At 41.1% G+C, this 19,259-nt stretch overlaps 1 protein-coding gene across 1 annotated transcript in view; it reads left to right on the top strand.

Annotated features, from left to right (window-relative positions):
* Positions 1-19,259, top strand: part of DST (dystonin) — a 438,404-nt gene that overhangs the window by 187,854 nt on the left and 231,291 nt on the right. The window lies entirely within an intron of this gene.

Raw genomic sequence — 19,259 nt, 5'->3', positions numbered from 1 at the left:
GAGACAGAAGTCCAGACTCATTTTACATCTTGTACTTAATATGACCCAGAAATTGGTACTTGCGTACATACATTTCTCTGTCTGTGAAGCAGTTAATAATTGCAGTTCTTAAAATAATATTCATTTGTGTGCCATGGCTCATATGATATAAGCTCTCCAGAAAAATACAGATGTTCACAAAATTTGTGTACAATTTCATGGAGCTGTTGGATCCCACTGCAGCGCTTCTGTGAGTCTCAGCTGAAGAATGCAGAGGACTTCACAGTTAACTGTTAGTCACTTTCTCCCCCTTTTTACGGACAGTCGCAAATTGGAAATAGGTCATGTTTTAAGTCTGTTGTTTGGGACTTGGAGTTTTCTCACATAGAAACATTATTTAAAATGTGCTTATATTCTTAAGCGATTCTACAAGTCCTACTGGAACCCTCATGTCGCATAGGAGTGGTCCCAATAATGTAAAAGCAGCTGATGACCTATAAAAGCGGTTCTCATTCCAGGGGGCAGATCAGAATTACCTGCGAGGTGTTCTAGGTCTCCCCCTCTCCCCACCCATTGACAAAAACCCTTTTCCAATATTCTGATACGACCTTCGGGGAGGCCATGTCACCCCCTCCCTCATGAAGAATCACTTCTGCAGGGAGGGGCTGTTACTGCAGGGCGCTGAATCCTCTGGCATGTTGGCGAGAGATAAAAGGTTAAGATCCTCAGTTTTTGTGAGGAAATATTCTGCGAGTTCTAATGAAGGATGCCAGCCGATTACCTCCTCTCTCCCAGGCTTTGTCTCATCTTACATGTGCCACGCACTTAATGTGAGTGAGACTTTTCCACAGGGTAGGGCAGAGACGGGCTGATGTGAGCGTGGGGATGGATGGGGAGCTTTGGAGCTGAAGGCTTTGACAGGATTTCCCCATTTCTGAGGTGCACCTAAGGGAAGCGGGGTTTTTGATGAAGGGGTGCCCCTGTGGTGGCTGGGTATCTGGGGGTGAGGGTGTCACAGAGGGTTGCCCATGTCATCTGGGGCGTAACTGTTACGGTTCCAGGTTGTGACTTGAACTGTATAGTCCGAGTCACAAATGAGTGGATTTGTGGGGACTAGAGAGAACTAGAAGCACAAATGAGGATGACTCCCACGAGAACCGCAGCGCTGGCATTCTGTAGTTACCTCTTGGGGGTCTGCTATGTGCCAGGCATGTGGAACTGGACCAGTCTTATGGGTATTTCATGAATTGGATGATTGAGCATAAGGAGACTGCCTTTGCTGTAAATGTCAGAACAGTAGTTGAGCTGTTTGTGCACAAAAGCTGTGTTGCTCCCTCCTAGGGCCCATCACAGGGCTGGCAAGCGTATTCTTACTGTGTGTATACATGGAACCATTTAGTCATTCTGACAACCCTCCAAGGTGTTTAATTTAGTGGTAACACATAACCTTCAGACTCAGGCCGCAAGGTTCTGAACGTCTGGCAGCTTTGGGTCCTCAGTTGTCATTTTACTTAGATTCACACTTGGAGGGCATCTTCCAAATCCTCCTGTTCGCGGCCCCTGTTTAAGAGCAGGGGAACCTCGGCACCGCTGCTCACTGGTAGAGCTGCCCTAGTAGTCAGGACATGAGAGAGAGCATGGGTTGGAAGCGGGGACTGCGCCGTGTTTGATTTCTCTGTGACTGTGGATGTTGCAGGTCTGCCAGCAGGCTCCCCCTGGTGAGGAGCTTGTGTTGACTTTTCTCTGCCTCAGAGTTTCAACTATTCGCTTTTAATCACCATGACTTAGGAAATTATGATTTATGCAGCTGTAAATAGCACACATCCAGTGCCTAGGGGCTGAATCTGGCATGGTGGATTTTAAAGGATTATATGACTGAGAAAAGTAAATATTGTGGGGTTTTAAATGATTGCTTAAGTTACTATTATGTCCATATGGGTAAACATTCGTTCCTTAAAATATACACTGTATTGGTTAGGGTTTTTTTAATATAGATTTTCTCCAGAAAAAATTAATGTAGCCTTATTTTTAAATTTATCATAGCTAAAATTACATTCGTTTAAACCGAACAGATTGCTTAATTAAAACTTAGGATTGTTGGTGAGCAGAAGTCTTTGGCTTTTTTCCAGAGGTATTTAAATTTGAGTGTTCTGGTATTTCAGTTGTATGACTAAGCCTGTCCTTAAACTGGTTGTTCTGACAAGAATGCTTTCCTTTTGATTCGTCATTCTGCAGAGTCCTTTAAAGAATAAAGCCCAGTTAATGCATTCAGGTCTGCTGCCTACACAAGTCTCTTCACACACTGAGTAGACTAATTGTTTACCTCGCAAATTATGGTTGCTAGGTAAACCATTGGTGTCAGTAACATTATGTATGATTCTTTAGCATAATTTTAATTATTGTACTGAAACATAAGCTGGTTGTTTTTAAAAATACCTGTGACTTTGGTAAGCTAAATTTTACCCAGAGAAATTATTCTAAAATGTAACATTGATAACATTATTTTATTATGTAAACTATTAGTTTATACCCATTCTACGTTATAAACTAGAGGGTCTTATATAACTATTTAGTTTTAATTACTGGTCACATGCAATTCTGTCTTGTCCAGAAATTTGTAAGGCAGCAGTATAAGAGATGGCACCTAAGATTTAAATTTGAGTACCTATGATTTAGCTTTTGCCTTGTTCTCAGGAAAAAAAAAAAGGAAGGAAGGAAACCCTTTGTTTCTGGAAACACTTTAAAGATCAGAAGATTCCTTTTTAATTGCTTACTTGGACCCAGAATTAAAACTTGAGCCATGACCTAGAGGCTATATTCAAAAGGAATAATTTAAAGTGATAAGTGATTTTTAGGAGAAGATTAGAATCTGAAGAAGTCCATATAATGGTCTTTCCTTGCGTTGGACCGTCTAACCGGCAATTGATAATGGAAGTTCAACGTGAGAAACATTCAAGCCTGTAGAGAATTTTTGAGATAATTTGAGCCAAACTGTCAACAATTGCCGGAAAGCAAAATCTCAGCGGGTTGAGATAATGCTCTGGAGAATGGCAGTTGTGCACCTTCTTTTATACATTACAATCAAAGGAGGAGACTAAGTGGGTTACATGAAATCCGTTGGTGACAGGTTAGGGAGGCGGGAGAAAGCAAAGCGGGGAAACCTCTGGGATTGGGTAAAAAGTAAAATGATAGACACATGCTTCTTTTACACGTGTGGGTACGGGATAGTTAACTGTCAACGATGAACTCAATAACAGTGGGTTGATTTGTGGTCTCCGCAGAGCAGTGCTTGTGCTTTGAGAGGTCTGGGAAAAGGAAAGCTACTTTGACATTCCAACGATGTGTTATCGTAGATGCAAAAAGACAAGAGACAGACTCGGTTTAGGTAAAGGTTGACCTTTGTCAGGGACGAAATTGGCCTAGGCCATGACTACCCACCATAAACTGCTTGTAGTTAAATTTTTTTAATTTCAGACCACCCTTTGTGGTTATTTTAGGTCTCTGAGTTTGTACGACTGCCACGAAGGCCTCCCCTGCGCTTGTCAGTTTCAGAATGTGGCCTCTTTTCATCTATAGAAGTGTATTCTTCAGCACTGGTTAGCTATATTGTAAATTTATTCCTTAACATTGTGTAATAGGATATTGGGTCTGAATTTTAAAATTTATTTTATTGATACCTAAAATGCATTTGGAGAGAAAGAGGCCCTGGGTTCCAATATTGAACCACGCCCTGCTTGTTAGTAATCTGCTCAGTTACCACACGGGAAACACCCAACTGACTATCAGATGTTTTCTCTGTTCCATCATATCCTTGGGAAGCTTAATTTACTCATGGCAGAGATATCCTTTGCCCACACTGAGAAGTCAAAGACTTCATGGCTCCTCCGAACCAGTCACACTCTTCTTTCTTTTCTGACTTGGTATCTGGAAGGAAATGCAAATCCCCAGGCTGAGAACACGGTGATAACTTTGCTCTGGCCACCGCCGGCAGGCGCCTGGGACCTGGGCTGCTTCGTCCGGAAGGACATCTGGAATGACATGGGAAGGATGTTTGGTCTAATTAGCATATTACCCTTTTATTATTATAGATTATTATTATAGATTGCTGCCTTTACCATCAACCATCACTACCATTTATTGAAGTTAATGAGTTAATCCAGCATGAAGTTGCTAGAATGTGGCAGGGCTAAGATTTAGTTCTTGGCCCTTCTGGTTCTACAGAAAACGATGTCTCACCACCATATCATGCCACAATAGAAAGACAAGAAATGATCAAAAAGAAACAAAGACAGAGAAGTACGGGGGAAAAGCAATATGTTGCTTTACTCAGCTCTAATTTCTTTCAGCATTATTCTGCATATTTTAAGTCTTTTCTGTTTGGGCTCAGACCCATTATATGGCCATAAATTTTTATTTACATTCTTCTCTAATCTATTTACTTTACATGAATTTAGAGATATAGATAAAAGTATCTGAAGAAATCAGGCAGCATTCCTGAAGGTCATTGTTTTAGCTGGAGAAAGGTACCGACTAAGGCATTTTCAAAGAAGGAAAACATTACTTTTTGATCAGTGGTGTTAACATTCTAAATCATGTTGTGTAGGCCTTCATATCAGAAGTGTCTGCATTCTGTAGTAGGCTGACTAAAGCGGAACACTGCTTTGTTATTTAATACTAGGCTAAGCTAGGGGGTGGAGCTGTGTCTGTCTTATTAAACAGTGCATCTCCAGTACCTGACATAGTGTCTAATACACTACTGTATTCCTCAAACCATACTAAGAAATGTGTTGCTTAATTAATGAATGTGAAACCAAACGAAACTTTCCCCTTAGTTTATGATATGGAACTATAACCACTACGATGGGGAACTGAAAGGGTTACTTTGGTAGGCGCGACATAAAAGTTAGTCTGGAGGAAAAATAAATTTAGGACAGCTTCCTTCTTTTAAAACTGAAAAGACCTATTTCATAACAGGCATAGAGAGTGAGGCTCCAAGTCAAACAGGTCATGATCGCCAGGGCCAGACTTAGGATCCATTCTTCTGACCCCTTTCCATTGTGTAAGGTTTCTCCATTTGTGGCTAGGTACTAGAAAGTTTACTCATATTCATAGTCGAGATTAATTTATTTACCTAAAGCTACAAATTAACTTCACTGCTTATTTTCTTCCGTTCAGAATGTAGAAGAATATTGCCAATAGCTAGATTCTTCTACCTTGGAAATTCTCTAATAATATATTAAAACTAGATTCCCTGCAGTCTTACTCCATGTAGGGGGATAAAAAACATTTTTTTTCTGCCCTTTGAGGTTCTTGGCTTTATAACAAAAGACAGATTAACAAGAGAAAAACACACACAAAAAAAAGTTCTCATGGAAATGTACTATTTTTTTCAAATATACTTAATAAAAGTTTTATGGGATATGGGAGCCTTCATAAGGAAATTGAAGACAAGAAGAAAGGGTTAAACCTGAGTGTTTTTATACTAGACTAGAGGCCCAGTGCATGATTGAATCATGCACGTATAGGGTCCCCTACATGCTTTCGCTTTTCGCGGTGGAGCTGGGTGCCTGTCCGCTGGTGCACCAGGCCTCCGGAGGCTTCTGAAAGGCCTGGTGCCGGAGCAGACAGGCACCCAGCTCCCACGCTTTTGATGGTCCTTGGCCGCTGAGGGGGGCTACCCTGCTGTTGAGAGGCGCAGGGGGCGGGGCTCCCGCCCCCGGCGCCTCTCAACGGCCAGATCCACGGCCGCTGAGGGGGCCTGCCGCAGACACCCAACTGTGCCTCTCAACAGCAGGGTAGCCAGGTGTCGGCGGCAGCCCCCCTCAGCGGCCGTTGAGAGGCACAGGGGGCGGGAGTCCCGCCCCCTGCGCCTCTCAACAGCAGGGTAGCCCCCCTCAGTGGCAGCGGATCCGTGCCTCTCAATGGCCGGATAGGCCACCCCGAGTCCCGCCCCCCCAGCCTCCCACCGCCCAATCGTGGGTGTAGCGGAGTGATGGTAATTTACATGTTACTCTATTATTAGATAGGATTTGATTAAGAGTGGAAGTCATGGAAAATGTAAAAGCACAAAAGTGTATGAGGCAAGGGGAGAAAACTCAGCAGGGCCTGTTTGCTTGGATTCTTCTGCAGAGGTAAGGGTGCTCCTTTCCCACAGGTACAGGGAGGGCGCTTCTCACAAGAGGGTCTTATGAGCTGCCTCCAGCAGGAGGTAGGGTGGAGGCAGAGTCTTTCCAGCACATGCTACTGCCCAAGTTCCTCCAGCTTAAAATATTTAATATGTTGAAGGGCCATATGTTGGGCTAGTGTGTCCTGAACCCCATCATGAGGGTGCAGTCAGGTTTCTTTGAAAATACTTTCTAAAACATTTCTTCCCTTGGAAGCAAATAGAAAACTGTTTCCGGATCCCAGCCAGAGTTTACTGTGCTGCAAATCAGAGGGGGAATTCAGAGATGCCTTTCAAAGGGGCCTGACAGAGGAAGGCAAGTAGCAAAGGACTTGGGAGCTAGTAATCGGAGAGAGATGAGAGAGCCATGCCCTGCAGGGGAGAATTTGATAATGAAAATGGCCAGGGTAGCCCTGGGTCAAAGGTAGCCCTGGGTCATGTTGGACTCGCCCAGGAGCTTGGAAACTATTGCCCATGCAGCAGAGTCAGTTGATCTTAATATAGTAGAGAAGAAATGTCTATGTTGTGGAAAAGAGAAAGGGAATGACTTCAAAGGTGTTGAGTCTGGGAAAACTGTTGCATACTTCTAAAAATGCTGAAATAAAAGTTTGATGGCACCGTACTGTTGATTTACATACTAACATATTCTGACACCAATGTTTGCTTAAAGAATTTCCTATTAAAATTGTTCAAATATTCTTGTTTGTGATTTTTTTAAAAGTTCTCATGGAAATATAATACTATTTTTTCAAATGAAATTTAAGTAGTCCATAGTGTTCATTATAAGGTCAGTTTTTGCTGCTATGTATGTAGAGTCCTTGACATATAAATGGGGACTTTTGTAAGTCATTTCCCTATGTGGTTGACATCTTACCTAATAATAGACAAATATGCAAATTGACCGCACCTTCGCTACGCCCAAGCCATGCCCACCAGTCAAGCCACGCCCACCAACCAATCAGGACGAGTATGCAAATTACCCCAACAAAGATGGTGGCTAATTTGCATATCAAGACAGCATAGAAAGAAGCCAAGAGCTGCAGAAGGGAGCAAAGCTGCGGAGAAGCAACCAAGCCAGGGGGAGGAGAAGGGAAGAGCGGAGGCGGGGCCGGGGGAGAAGGGAGAAAAGCAGGCGGGCTGGTGGAGAAGGCGGGGCGGGGGAGAAAGGAGGAGCGGAGGTGGGGCTGGGGGAGAAGGGAAAAGCGGGTGGGCTGGCGGAGAAGGCGGGGCGGGGGACAAGGGAGGAGAGCAGGCAGGGCGGGGTAGAGTGCAGCAGGAAACCCTATTGCAGGATTTTTCCTGCAACGGGAACGCTAGTATATTATAATGCTGGCCTTGTTCTCAGGCTAGCCCACTAGAACTTATTTAATGTATATTCTGTTTTATGGATGTTAAGTCCTGAGATCAAGGTGCCTTAATACCCTAGGGGAGAAAGAGTGGTCTCCTCTCCATCCCCAAGTAGATTTTAAGTTTCAAACCTCACTCCATTTCTTTATCTTTCCTTAAACTCACCCTCTGTGTCTGTCCTCCTAAGATACTCTCTTTCCCAGTGTGTTCGTATCCCATTTTGGACTCCCAGCGCAGCTGGTCTCATGTAGGATCAGGAGCAAAGCTTGATGGGAAACTCTGAGGGGAACCTAATTCACTGAAGTCTGTAAATGATAGAGCACTCTAGCCATTCTGCTGGAAAATAAATCTCTGGGAATTTCAGGCAGATTCCAGAAGAGCGTCAATTATGGATGGGAAGGCCAGCGTGGGAGTAAGCTAGTCAGGCCTGGAGTCTGCCCCGGTGGTCAGATTTTCCAAGCTGTTCCTGCTTTTCACAGCCTCTCCCCTCACTGTACTTTGGAACCCAGGGAGGGTGGTACAGTGTGATGTTGAAGAGCACCGGCTGTGGTCTGCAAGGCTTGGATCTTTACCCAGGACTGCTTACTAGAGGTGTGACCTTGAACCTCTCAAAGCCTTTGTTTTTGCATCTGTAAAGCAGTGATAAGAATAATGCTCTCTTGAAGGCAGGGGAGGGTGGGGGGAAGGGGGAGAGATCAACCAAAGGACTTGTATGCATGCATATAAGCATAGCCAATGGACACAGACACTAGGGGGGTGAGGGCACGAGCAGGGGGTGGGGTGGGGGGGGAAGGGGGGGGATAAGGACACATATATAATACCTTAATCGATAAAGAATAAAAAAAAGAATAATGCCCTCTTTATGTCTGTACACCTTTTAAAATCAAGAAGCTCCAGGTTTGTCCTCCCATCTTCCCTAACAGTGGCCTGACGTTTGCATTTTTATGGGTTTGAGTCATAATATTGCTTATATAATGAGAAGAGGAGACTGCCCTTAGCGCACAACAATTTTTTTTTAAACTTGAGTTTATTAGAGCGACATTGGTTAACAAAACCATACGGGTTTCAAGCGTACAACTCAACTAAACATCGTCTACACGCTATATCATGCGCCCTTTGCCCAAAGTAAAGTCTCTTTCCATCCCCATTTATCCCCCCTTCACCCTCTTCCACCTCCCCCACTTCCCTTCCCCCCTGGCTATCACCGTGCTGTTGTCTGTGTCTATATGTTATATACAGGATGTCCCCCAAAATGTATGTACACCTTAACAGTTGATAGCTCAATTTTGAAAATGAAATGTATTTTAATAAACACTGCCTTTATAATTATTCCAAGTATGTGTATGCATTTTGGGGGGACGCTCTGTATAGTGTATTTTGCTTAATCCCTTTACCTTTTTTTTTCATTCTTTCCTCTGACAGCTGTCATTCTGTCCTATGTATTTATGTGTTTGTTTCTATTTTGTTTATTAAATTATTGTGGTTTTATAATAGCACTACTAGTCATGGGTGCCATTTACATGGTGAGCTCTAACTAAGGAAAAATAAACATGATTTTCATAACAGTCTGGCCCAGACCCACACAAACACCTTTATTTTTGCTCCCATGGCTATGACAGTTTGAGGTGAGATGCCACTGTGAGCATTTGTCAGCTGGCTGTACCATCCCACATCAGTGGCTGAATTTAGTCTAGAATACTAGTAATTCACAGAGCAATAGCCCAGGCGAGCCACAACCACAACATAGCACTTCAAGCCTCCTGCCTGAGCAGAGAATCTGACACTCAGATTTTCTACAAGGGCAGCCTTCCACTACTGAAAACAAAAAACAAAACCCCAAAACCCAGGTACTCTAATGGTACTACTGACTGAAGAATAGTGTAGAAATTCTATTTCTTAGATTTCTGTGCAGTTAAACCACATAGATACAGCATAGGTGTTCTTACAAGTTGTAAGAGTGGAAATGTTTCCTATAGATTTATTGTCTGAGTCAGTGAGTTTCATGTTATCCCTCTTTTATCTCACAATTTGTCATTATTCCCAAACGTTTGAAACATCTAACTTTTATTCTACATAAACTTAAAAAACATAAGAAGCCGTATTTGTAGACACTGTAATTCTACTGAGCATTGTATATCATAGAGCCATTTTAATGTGTCCACTGGGCTGTTAAATTCCAAAGTTTTGTCTGGTAAACTTAATTTCTGATTAATGTTTTCTTGCTGAATTTTGAAATTAAGTTTTCATAGTTGGCAAGATCAAATAAAGACTTTTTTTTTGTGGGTGGGTGGAGGAGCTGCAAAAATAATCAGGTTCAAATCAGGTTCCCAGTGTTGTGAGATGCCCTGGACAAAAAAAAAAAGATGTTTTAATTGCCCATCATTAAGTAGGCACTCAAGGGCCCACAGCTGAGGGCGTGGCTAAGGTCACAGATGGCTAATATTTTATTTATTCTTTGGTTATCTACTGTCTGAAAGGTACTATGCAAAGCATGAGGCGTTTACAGTGAGAACTGAAGACAGGGCCCTGTCCTTTGAAGGGGCTTATTATGTGCATCATGGACATGTGGGGAGGAAAAATACTTTTCCTCCACTTTTTAAAATTCTGCTGGCTGGACTAATAATCAAACCAACATGAGACAGATTAGCAGGAGAAAATGATCCAATTTATTATATATGTACATACAGGGTTCCATAAGAATACGAGACCAAGGACCAATGGGCAGTTAAGGCTTATATGCCATTTGAGCTAAGGAGAACGGGGAGGGTTGTGGTTTGAGACTTCAAAGGTCAGGAAGACAATTTACATGGAGATAGAAATGCAAGTTTGGTAAATGAATATTGGTCCATCTCTATAAATGGTACATAGAAAGGACTTCGATGAAGAAAACTTGCTGGTTCCTCCCTGTCTATTATACTTAGTTCATATTAAAATTTCACTATCTGTGACAATAGCTTCTTTCCTGAAGCAGGTCCTCTATATAAATTCTTTCAGACAGTTAGGGGAAGGTCAAAGATTCCTTGAAAATAATGAGCTTAAAATAATCAATATCTAAAACAGAAATATTTTGGGGTGGCAACTCTGCTTCCCCTCAAACTATTTTTTAAGGGAAATGATTATTGGTATCTTGGTATAAACCAAGGAATATGGGAGTGCAGAAGGGGGAATCCTTCACAGCCTGGGTGACTGTAAAACTTGACCTTAAAGGGAAAATAAGACTTCAGTAGTTAGAGGAGGAGTTGAAACAGAACAGCACTTTGGGTAGAAGGAACACCATGAGTGCAAGCAGAGATATGATGGTGGTGGCTTTGAGAATGTGACCGCATCTATTCAGCTGACATTATTTTCAAATTCTCTTAGTCTTTGGGTTGGAAGTTAACTCCATTGGTAGGGTGCTGGGACCCATGTATCTTGCAAATGGGATCTCAGATTTGGTAGGTGTCAACCTGACTCAAGTGTACTCTTGGTTAAACATGTTTAAAAGCTAGGGTGCTTATCACAGGGGCTAGAGACAAAATAACTTCTGCTTAGATATCAGGCTTTAGTATGAGACAACAATGTGGCATCTTTTTTGACTAGTCATGTACAGCGGGGCGGATTACCTGGTGAGCATCTGTGGTCCACAGACCTCTGTTGAGTAGATTAGAATCTGGAAATCTGGCAAAATTGTGATGTCATTTAGAAGTTACCACTTTGAAAAAATTGGTAGCATCTTTGAAAGGTTTACTCTTCCTATGGAAGGTATAGTTCTGTTGCAGAGATTAATTTTAACATGTGTCAAATTTTTTCCCTTTAAGTACACAATGGAAAAAAACCTGTATTTGTAATTCCTTCCAAGCATATGAGTTTCCCAGATAGTTTTACAGAGGTTTTATTTAGGAAAATGTAAATCATTGTACTGGGGACTTGGAGTTTCATCTGAATTTAAGGCAACAAAAAATGTTGAACAGAACAGGGAAGAGGTGTTAAGCATTAGCATGAATTGCAGCAGAGGCAGTGGGATCTCATCATCTGGGGGTGTCTTTAAAAATAGTTTCAGGGTTGATCTCCCTGTGGCAGTTGTCTTGATCATAATCCTGTATTCCAAAGGTTTAGTGAGGAGGATACAACCAGTTGTTGTCAGTTGTTTATTTGTCAAGACTTGAGGAAAGGGGCTTATGTTTAAAGGAGAGTGAATTAGTTTGCATAGAAAGTATTAGAATATTATAAAGGCCTTAAAACTATAAAATTTGCTCCTAAGAGACTCAATTTTCCCCAATCCTTGAGACTTAAAAAGAGATGGAGCCACCACTTGTGTCATCCCCACCCTTGGTAGTGTCTTTCCCTGGCAGAGAAGGCTCTGAAAGGGACACCAGGAAGTGCCCGTGATGGTGTGGCCAGAAGACACCCACATTGGCCAGCTCCACCCCTCCTGGAGCCTGAGCCACAGGTGGATATTATTACTCGCCTCGCTCTCTCTGCCCTCTCTGAGGACCTTGCTTTCTCCCCAGCCTAGAGCCTGACTCATCATATTCCAACCATTCCAGCAAGTGGCTTCCTGTTCCACTGAGGGGTGGGGGCTGGCGAGTGTGCTGCATACATCATCTCTGAAGTAGATGAAGTTACTTTTTGGGGGCTCAGTTGGTTCTTTGATTTTTTTTGGTATGTATTGCGAGTGTAGTGGCCCCCCCAAAAAAACAAACAAACAAACAAAAAACAACAACAACTGCACTGTAAAAGGTACTTTAAATTGTGCCAGAAGGAGAGTTCTTATTTGCGACAGGTATCCACTTAATTGTTGAATTGCTGTGTAGCAGGTCAGGTATCAACAACCTATACTGCATTTGACAAAAGCCCCAAAGGTGATGATTCAGCTCAGAAGTATTCAGTGAGCCATAACCAGCACTTTAATCAGAATTGCAAAGTAGTTGACATTTTTGTTTGTCATTTCCCTATATCCCTTTCCTGTACTCTTCTTGCCCCACTCTCCAGCTACCCAGGGTCCTCTCACTACCTTCTCAGTGTTAGAAGCTCTTCTTCTAGAATCCCATCATGCCCTTGCATTGCCTCCTCAAATCACCCCCTCCCATGTTATTCCATCTTTGAAATCGATAATACAGATAATACATAGGTGTTAAGACAACTAGTCTGATAAAGTGACCTGGCATTAAGGGGCAAATGACTGACAGCTTGCCCATCCCAGAAGCTGTCTTTATTTTCATATAGGAACTGAATGTATTTTACCTGAATGTACCTCCAATTTATAATAATTTATCTGAACCTGTCTTATGGCATTGGTATGACCTTATTGAAGAAGCTTTAGTGGGGATTTATTGAGGAAGTACACATTTTTGAAAACTAGTTGTTAATTTTATAAAACCAGTTGTATAATTAAATAAAACCAATTAAAATTCTTTAAAGTAATTTTATATGATTTTTATTGAAAACTATGCACAATTTTGTTTCAAAACTTCTTCAATGAAAACTAGAATTTGAAAATATGGTGGGATTTATTTAAAATGTTGATGGTAAAGGACAGGACTTTGATGATGTAGGTATAGATTACCTTCGTTAAACAGACATTTTAGATTTAGTTATATTATTTAGGACTTGGCACAAATGAACTCCTGAATGTAAATATGTAGGACTTAGCTATTATGATAGTACTAGAGGCCTGTACTAGAGGCCTGTACTATCATAGTACTAGAGGCCTCTTGCAGTCCCGGAGCCCTCGGGGGATGTCTGACTGCCGGCTTAGGCCACCACCGCTGCTCTCCCCAGCTGTCAGCCTGGCTTCTGGCTGAGCAGCGCTCCCGTGGGGGAGTGCACTGACCACCAGGAGGCAGCTCCTGTGTTGAGCGTCTGCCCCCTGGTGGTCAGTGCACATCATAGCGACTGGTCGTTCCGCTGTTCAGTCTATTTGCATATTGCCCTTTTATTATATAGGATTTTCAATAGTCATTATTTGTCTTGTTATATTGCTATAGTCACATATTTACATTTATGTCAAAATTTAGTTTTATTGACAAAATTATTTATTATTTGTTAGAAGGGTCAAGTGATTATAACCCCACTTTCCCCAGCTTTTTCTTTCTATTGCTCAAATTGTGAGAATGTGAGAGGAATGGGAAGAGATGAGCATAAAAATGCTGGTTATTGGTACCTTCTCCTTTCATTATGCTATTGAAACTGCTCTTGATAGAATAGTACTTAACCATGATCTTTTGAAGTGATAACTAGTTTAAAGGTTTATATAAATAATGAGCTAGGAGGATATTTGAAGTTAGGGTCAATTTGCATACTACCCTTTTATTATATAGGATAGAAATGAACTCCAAAACAGTGAGCAAATACTATAAAATTTAGTATGCAAAGTAATTGATTTCTGGATTTATTTTTCGCTTTTAGTTACATTATTTGTAATTGTTCAGCAGAATCTATACAGACCTGCAGGATGAGGGAAAAGCACATGCAAAACCAGATTTATGTCTGTCTTCATGTTGACAAATAGGAAGAGCTGGCAGGAAAGGTAGAGGACTCAAACCCAAACCAAAACAGACAAGAATCAATCACTCCAACCCCCAAATTAATACAGAAAGGAGTAATATGCTTTACAAATTTGAAAACTGAAATTGCCTTTTAAAAAGGTCCCTATGACAATGCTGAACCTGGGCAGAAAAGAATACAAAAAACAGCAAGTTGAAACCATGACTGAAATGCCCCCAAATAAAAAATGAAGTTTTATCAGTAATATAAGTGTGTTTTTTAAAAAATTGATTGTAGATTGTCTACCTGAAAGTTTAACAGAGAAATCTTTTTTTCCAAAGAACTAATCAGGTCCTTGTGAAGTAGATGGGTTATTTGCACTGCCTAGGGCCAACATTGGTTTGTTTCAAACTCTTTATTATTTTATTCATTAATACCTTAACACATTTCGAGAATCACGAGAATTCTCATGTTTTCTGTTCTAAGACTTGTGGCCAATCACAAGAATTCTTTAAAAAGATATTAGCTTGTAAGGACATGTAATAAATAACTTTCAAAATGCAATGGGTATTTTATTTTAAAGCGTGCCTTTAACACTTATGTAAAACGTTTTTTGTACTCGTTCAATAGAAACTTATCTGGCCACTGGCTAAAGCTAGCAATAAAACTACTGGTCCGCAATGTGTTAAGATATATGACAAATATCTTTATAGTTTAAAAAAACATTAAAAAATTAATTCTATTTGGTATTAATGATGACTTATTAACATATTGCCTAAAAAGTATGACCATCTTTTTTCTATATCCCATAAGGATGTTTCCCCATTACACTCCCTGCATCAGTATAGAATTTACCTAGAGTTTGAGCTATGCTTTTTATTCTTTCACAACTCTTAAAGAAATAATACTGAAATAAATTTGTAATATACAAAACTGTTCAGATAGGGCAACTACCTAAGAGAATATCTGGTTTTAAGCATTTCTGTGTATTTTATTGATTTATTTTTAAATATGTTTTTATTGATTTGAGAGAGACAGAAAAGGAGAGGGAGGGAGAGAGAGAGAGAGAGAGAAACATTGATGAGAGAGGAACGTTAATTGGCTGCCTCCTGCACGGCCCCTCCTGGGGGATTGAGCCCGAAATCCTGGGCATGTGCCCTGAGTGGGATTCAAACCTGTGACCTCTTGGTGCATCGGCCGATGCTCAGTTCACTGAGCTACACAGGCCAGGCCATTTCTGTGTATTTTAAAAGCATCAATTTACTGATTGATAATTGATGATGGTGACATATTGATAGACTATTTTAAATTTATTTTTTAAAAATATTTTTATTGATTTCAGAGAGGAAGAGGGAGAGAGAGATATAGAAACATCAATGATGAGAGGGCTCAGCTGCCTCCTGAACATCCCCCACTGGGGATCGAGCCCGCAACCCGGGCATATGCCCTGAGCCCACCTGGTTCGTGGACCTCCTGGTTCAGAGGTCAACGCTCAGCCACTGAGCCACGCTGGCCAGGCTTAAATTTATTTTTTTGAAGTAGAACTTTTAAGGAGCTCTCCCAAGAGAATTTGGTAGCTTATTTTTTACGAATGTTATTTGTTTGAAGTATAAAAATGACATTGAAAATCATTTTCATTCATTTTCACTGAAGCTGACTGTGCCCCTTCTCTTTACCCAATTCGTGCAAGGCAGTGAGATGATCTCATTTGGGACAAGCCTTCTTCTATTATTTATGATCCTTTCTAAAGATAGTCGGTTGTTTTCCAGACTACTGCATCTTTTAGGTGTAGGACTCTTTAAGAGAAGGCTGAATCCTTCCTGATACAGAAAAAGTTTGCTTTTTCCCGAGGGACCGTTCCTCCTTCAATGCGTACAGACTGGGCCCTCAGCAGCTTTGTTGTGATTTGGGCTTGTTCAAGATAATAGTCTACAAGGTTATATGTTGGTCAGAGATGCTATGTCCTCATTCCGTCTAAAAGCCTTCAGTGGTTCTCTTTACTTAGGAAATGTCTGAGCTTTTTAAAACGACATGTAAAGCCGCCATGTCTCCTGGCCCACCTTCCTACTTTACCTTCCACCTCCCATTTCGCTTTCACGGACTGTTTCCTTCCCTGCACCATGCATTTGCATACATCTTTGCCCTTTTCCTTTGTCCTTATTCTTCCCTTCACCTGGCACATTTTCATGTCTTAACCAGGCGGACTTCTTAGCCTTCAGACTCCGTTAGAGCTCCTCAGAGCTTTCTGAGCTGCTCTGACTGTATTTACTCTAGACTGAGATTTCCTCTCTGAATTTCTACCATCTCAGACTGCAAGCCTTAAAAGATGGCACTCTCTTGTTATTCATCTTTGTACCCTTAGAATGTAAATGATTCCCTGGCATATAGTTATTGCTCAGTTAATATTTAGTGACCTATATGGTAACAGTATGTTTAAATATGGAAGGTAAAACTTTTGTCGAATTTGGATTAACGTCAACCACTACGAAGTCAGACTTTTGAAAAAGGCAGTTTTAAACTAGCTAGACAATGATCTTATCTTTAGAGTCGAATTTGATTTAGCCCCCACAAAATCAATTACAGTAAAAATTTTAGAGTAGTATTTTTCAACAGTTAAGCCATTTAAATGGACAGACCTGGCTTCATCTCTTCTGTTGTCTCTCAAAACTAAACTTGAGATGCGTGCTGCCTCCATCACCATCACCAGCAGCACCCTGTATAGAATCTCTCTCCTTCTAAGTCTCACCATTTTTTCCTGCTTGCTTTATTTTTCTTCCTTAGGCTGCTCTTAAGCAAAAGATTGGAAGGTTGGTGCCCCCTAGGGGTAGACTGCAGGTGCAGCGCAGTACACACATTTTGGAGAACACTGCACAATTCTGGGAGAATTGTAGGAAATACAGAAAATGATGCTTCCTCCTTCTTATGTAATTCACGTTATGTAACTTAATCCCAGAGTATCTCACAGTGCCTTCACTTTGCTCATCTGCTCCTCAGGCACTATTTATTCAGACAGTTTTTTGTTCCACAGGGAGAAAGTATCCAAAATGAGATGAAAGGCTGTTTTATTAAAAATGGAAAACGGGAGGTTACGACTATTAGCAGTTAGTCTAGTCATTTGTGAAGGAAAGTTCCCGGCCAGATGTCTGTGACTCAGACCCGGGACAAAATAAAAAGCTTTTCTATGTCAGCTTAACTATTTAATTTCATATTTTCTTTCTCCTAAATTTCAGATATTTCTCCAGAACCCCATTTCCCCCCTCTCAGTTCATCCACTAGCACTCTTTCCCCAAAATGTTGGTTTGTAATTTTTAACTAACATTCTCTTTCTTCTCATTCTTTAGTGGTGAGTAGAATGAGCCAAGTTTTAAAAGGTCTTAGTACAGGATTGGGTACCTAGTATTAACTTTTCGTGTGTGTATTTTTGTTTATTATTATTGATGATGGTGGCGTTTGTTTTTCATAGAATGATAAAGATGATAACGTCTTATATTTATCTAGCCTTTTCATATGCAGTATTTGTGTAGACCCTCGGAATAATCACCCGAGATAGGAAAAATATGACAACCAACGCCTCAGAATTTTTTCAAGCATTACGATGTTAGTCTATTTCTGCACCCCTCCCAAATTACTTTTTTAAAACTTTTTTTATTGCTTTCAGAGAGGAAGGGAGAGGAGGAGGAGAGAGAGAAACATCAATGATGAGAGAGAATTATTGATCGACTGCCTCCTGCATGCCCCCTACTGGAGATTGAACCCACAACCCTGGCCTGTGCCCTGACTGGGAATCAAACCATGACCTCCTGGTTCATAGGTTGAGGGTCAACCACTGAGCCACGTTGGCCAACTGATCCCCTCCCAAATTCTTAAGAAATTAGGCCAAAGGCTTGAGAGCAGCTTTCCATTTTACATATTTTAAGTTGTCACATTGAATTTTGAAAATATGATAGCTTTTATTTTCAGATCATAGAATTTTTGTCTTCTAGTTTGAACAAAGACCTCTCTTTTCAAATTTTGATTTTGCAAATGAGAAAATTTAGGCCTAGTTAATAGACAGCTGGCATTAGTTTATGGGACTCATGGTAAAAGCAACACTAAAATGCAGGCCTCCTAACTCGTTTTGCCTTATAACATGTTTTCTCTTCTAAGTTTTGGTAGTGTAATATTATTGTTTTTCTTTAATAAACATGCCCAATTTAATTTTTCTTTATTGTTGCATAAATATGGAGAAAAATGACACTTTGTTTTGGAAAGTTTCCCTGATGTAGGAGGTTTAGTTCAATCTGGCAAAGCAGGTTGGGAAATAGCCTTCCTATGAAATAAGTGTCCAGAATCACACCCCATCTTTCACTGTCCTGGAGTGAGAAAGACATAGGAAGTGGAATGAGGAGTGTCATGTGAGTCTCGCAGGATGTGGGTGGGATGGCATGGGTTCAGGAGGCCAAGCATTTGTGGCAGATACCCCTACTTGGCAGACTGAACAGAGGTTTGGGGAAATCTTTGGTGGTTTGAGCTGTAAAATCACAAGCTTAAATCTGGCTTGTGGAAGAGAGGAAGAAGCTGAGGGTTAACTTTGTGCTAGTGATAATGGTCATGAAAACCCTCCACCACCACAAGATTTCTGTTGTGCAGAGGAAGGCTTGGACAGAGGTCTTCTAACCTTACATCTGTGAATTTAAAAAAAAACGTTTTATTTTGAAACAATTATAGGTTCATGGAAGCTTTCAAGAATACTGCCCTTTATCCAGCTTATAGCTGTGGATTTTTGGTTTTTTTAATTAATCCTCACCAGAGGAGTGAGGATATTTTTTCCCATTGATTCTAGAGAGAGACACACACACACATAGATGTGACAGAGACACATCAATTAGTTGCCTCCCACAAGCTCCCTGACCAGGGGCGGGGATCAGATCTGCAACCCAGGTGCGTGCCCTTGACTGGGAATGGAGCCCGTGACCCTCAGGTGTGTAGAGCAACACTCTTAACCACTGAGCCATGCTGGCCAAGGCCATCTGTGGATTTTTAATGTGTGGAGTGTGTGCTTCTGGCATCCAGATCTTGTGGCCAGAGAGTAGGAAGACCAGCAGGGGGTAAAAAGTTGCCTCTGTTGTTAAGTTAGCTCCAGTTGCTGAATCAGGAGTCATGAAGATCAGGGCATTGCCTGTATTTTTTAAAATTGTAACTCCATGTAATGGTCCAGGCTTATATTTATATAGTGTGTTAAAACATGTAATAATTCTACTTGTCTTTGTGAGTTATTAATCTGAAAATTACATTTTTAGTGTTTAGATTTTAAATTTAAATTTAG

Source organism: Eptesicus fuscus, chromosome 10 (assembly GCF_027574615.1).
Source record: "Eptesicus fuscus isolate TK198812 chromosome 10, DD_ASM_mEF_20220401, whole genome shotgun sequence".
In the NCBI taxonomy this organism is placed as follows: Eukaryota; Metazoa; Chordata; class Mammalia; order Chiroptera; family Vespertilionidae; genus Eptesicus; species Eptesicus fuscus.
The sequence above is the reverse complement of the archived record's forward strand: the minus strand, read 5'-3'. Positions and strand labels throughout refer to the sequence as shown.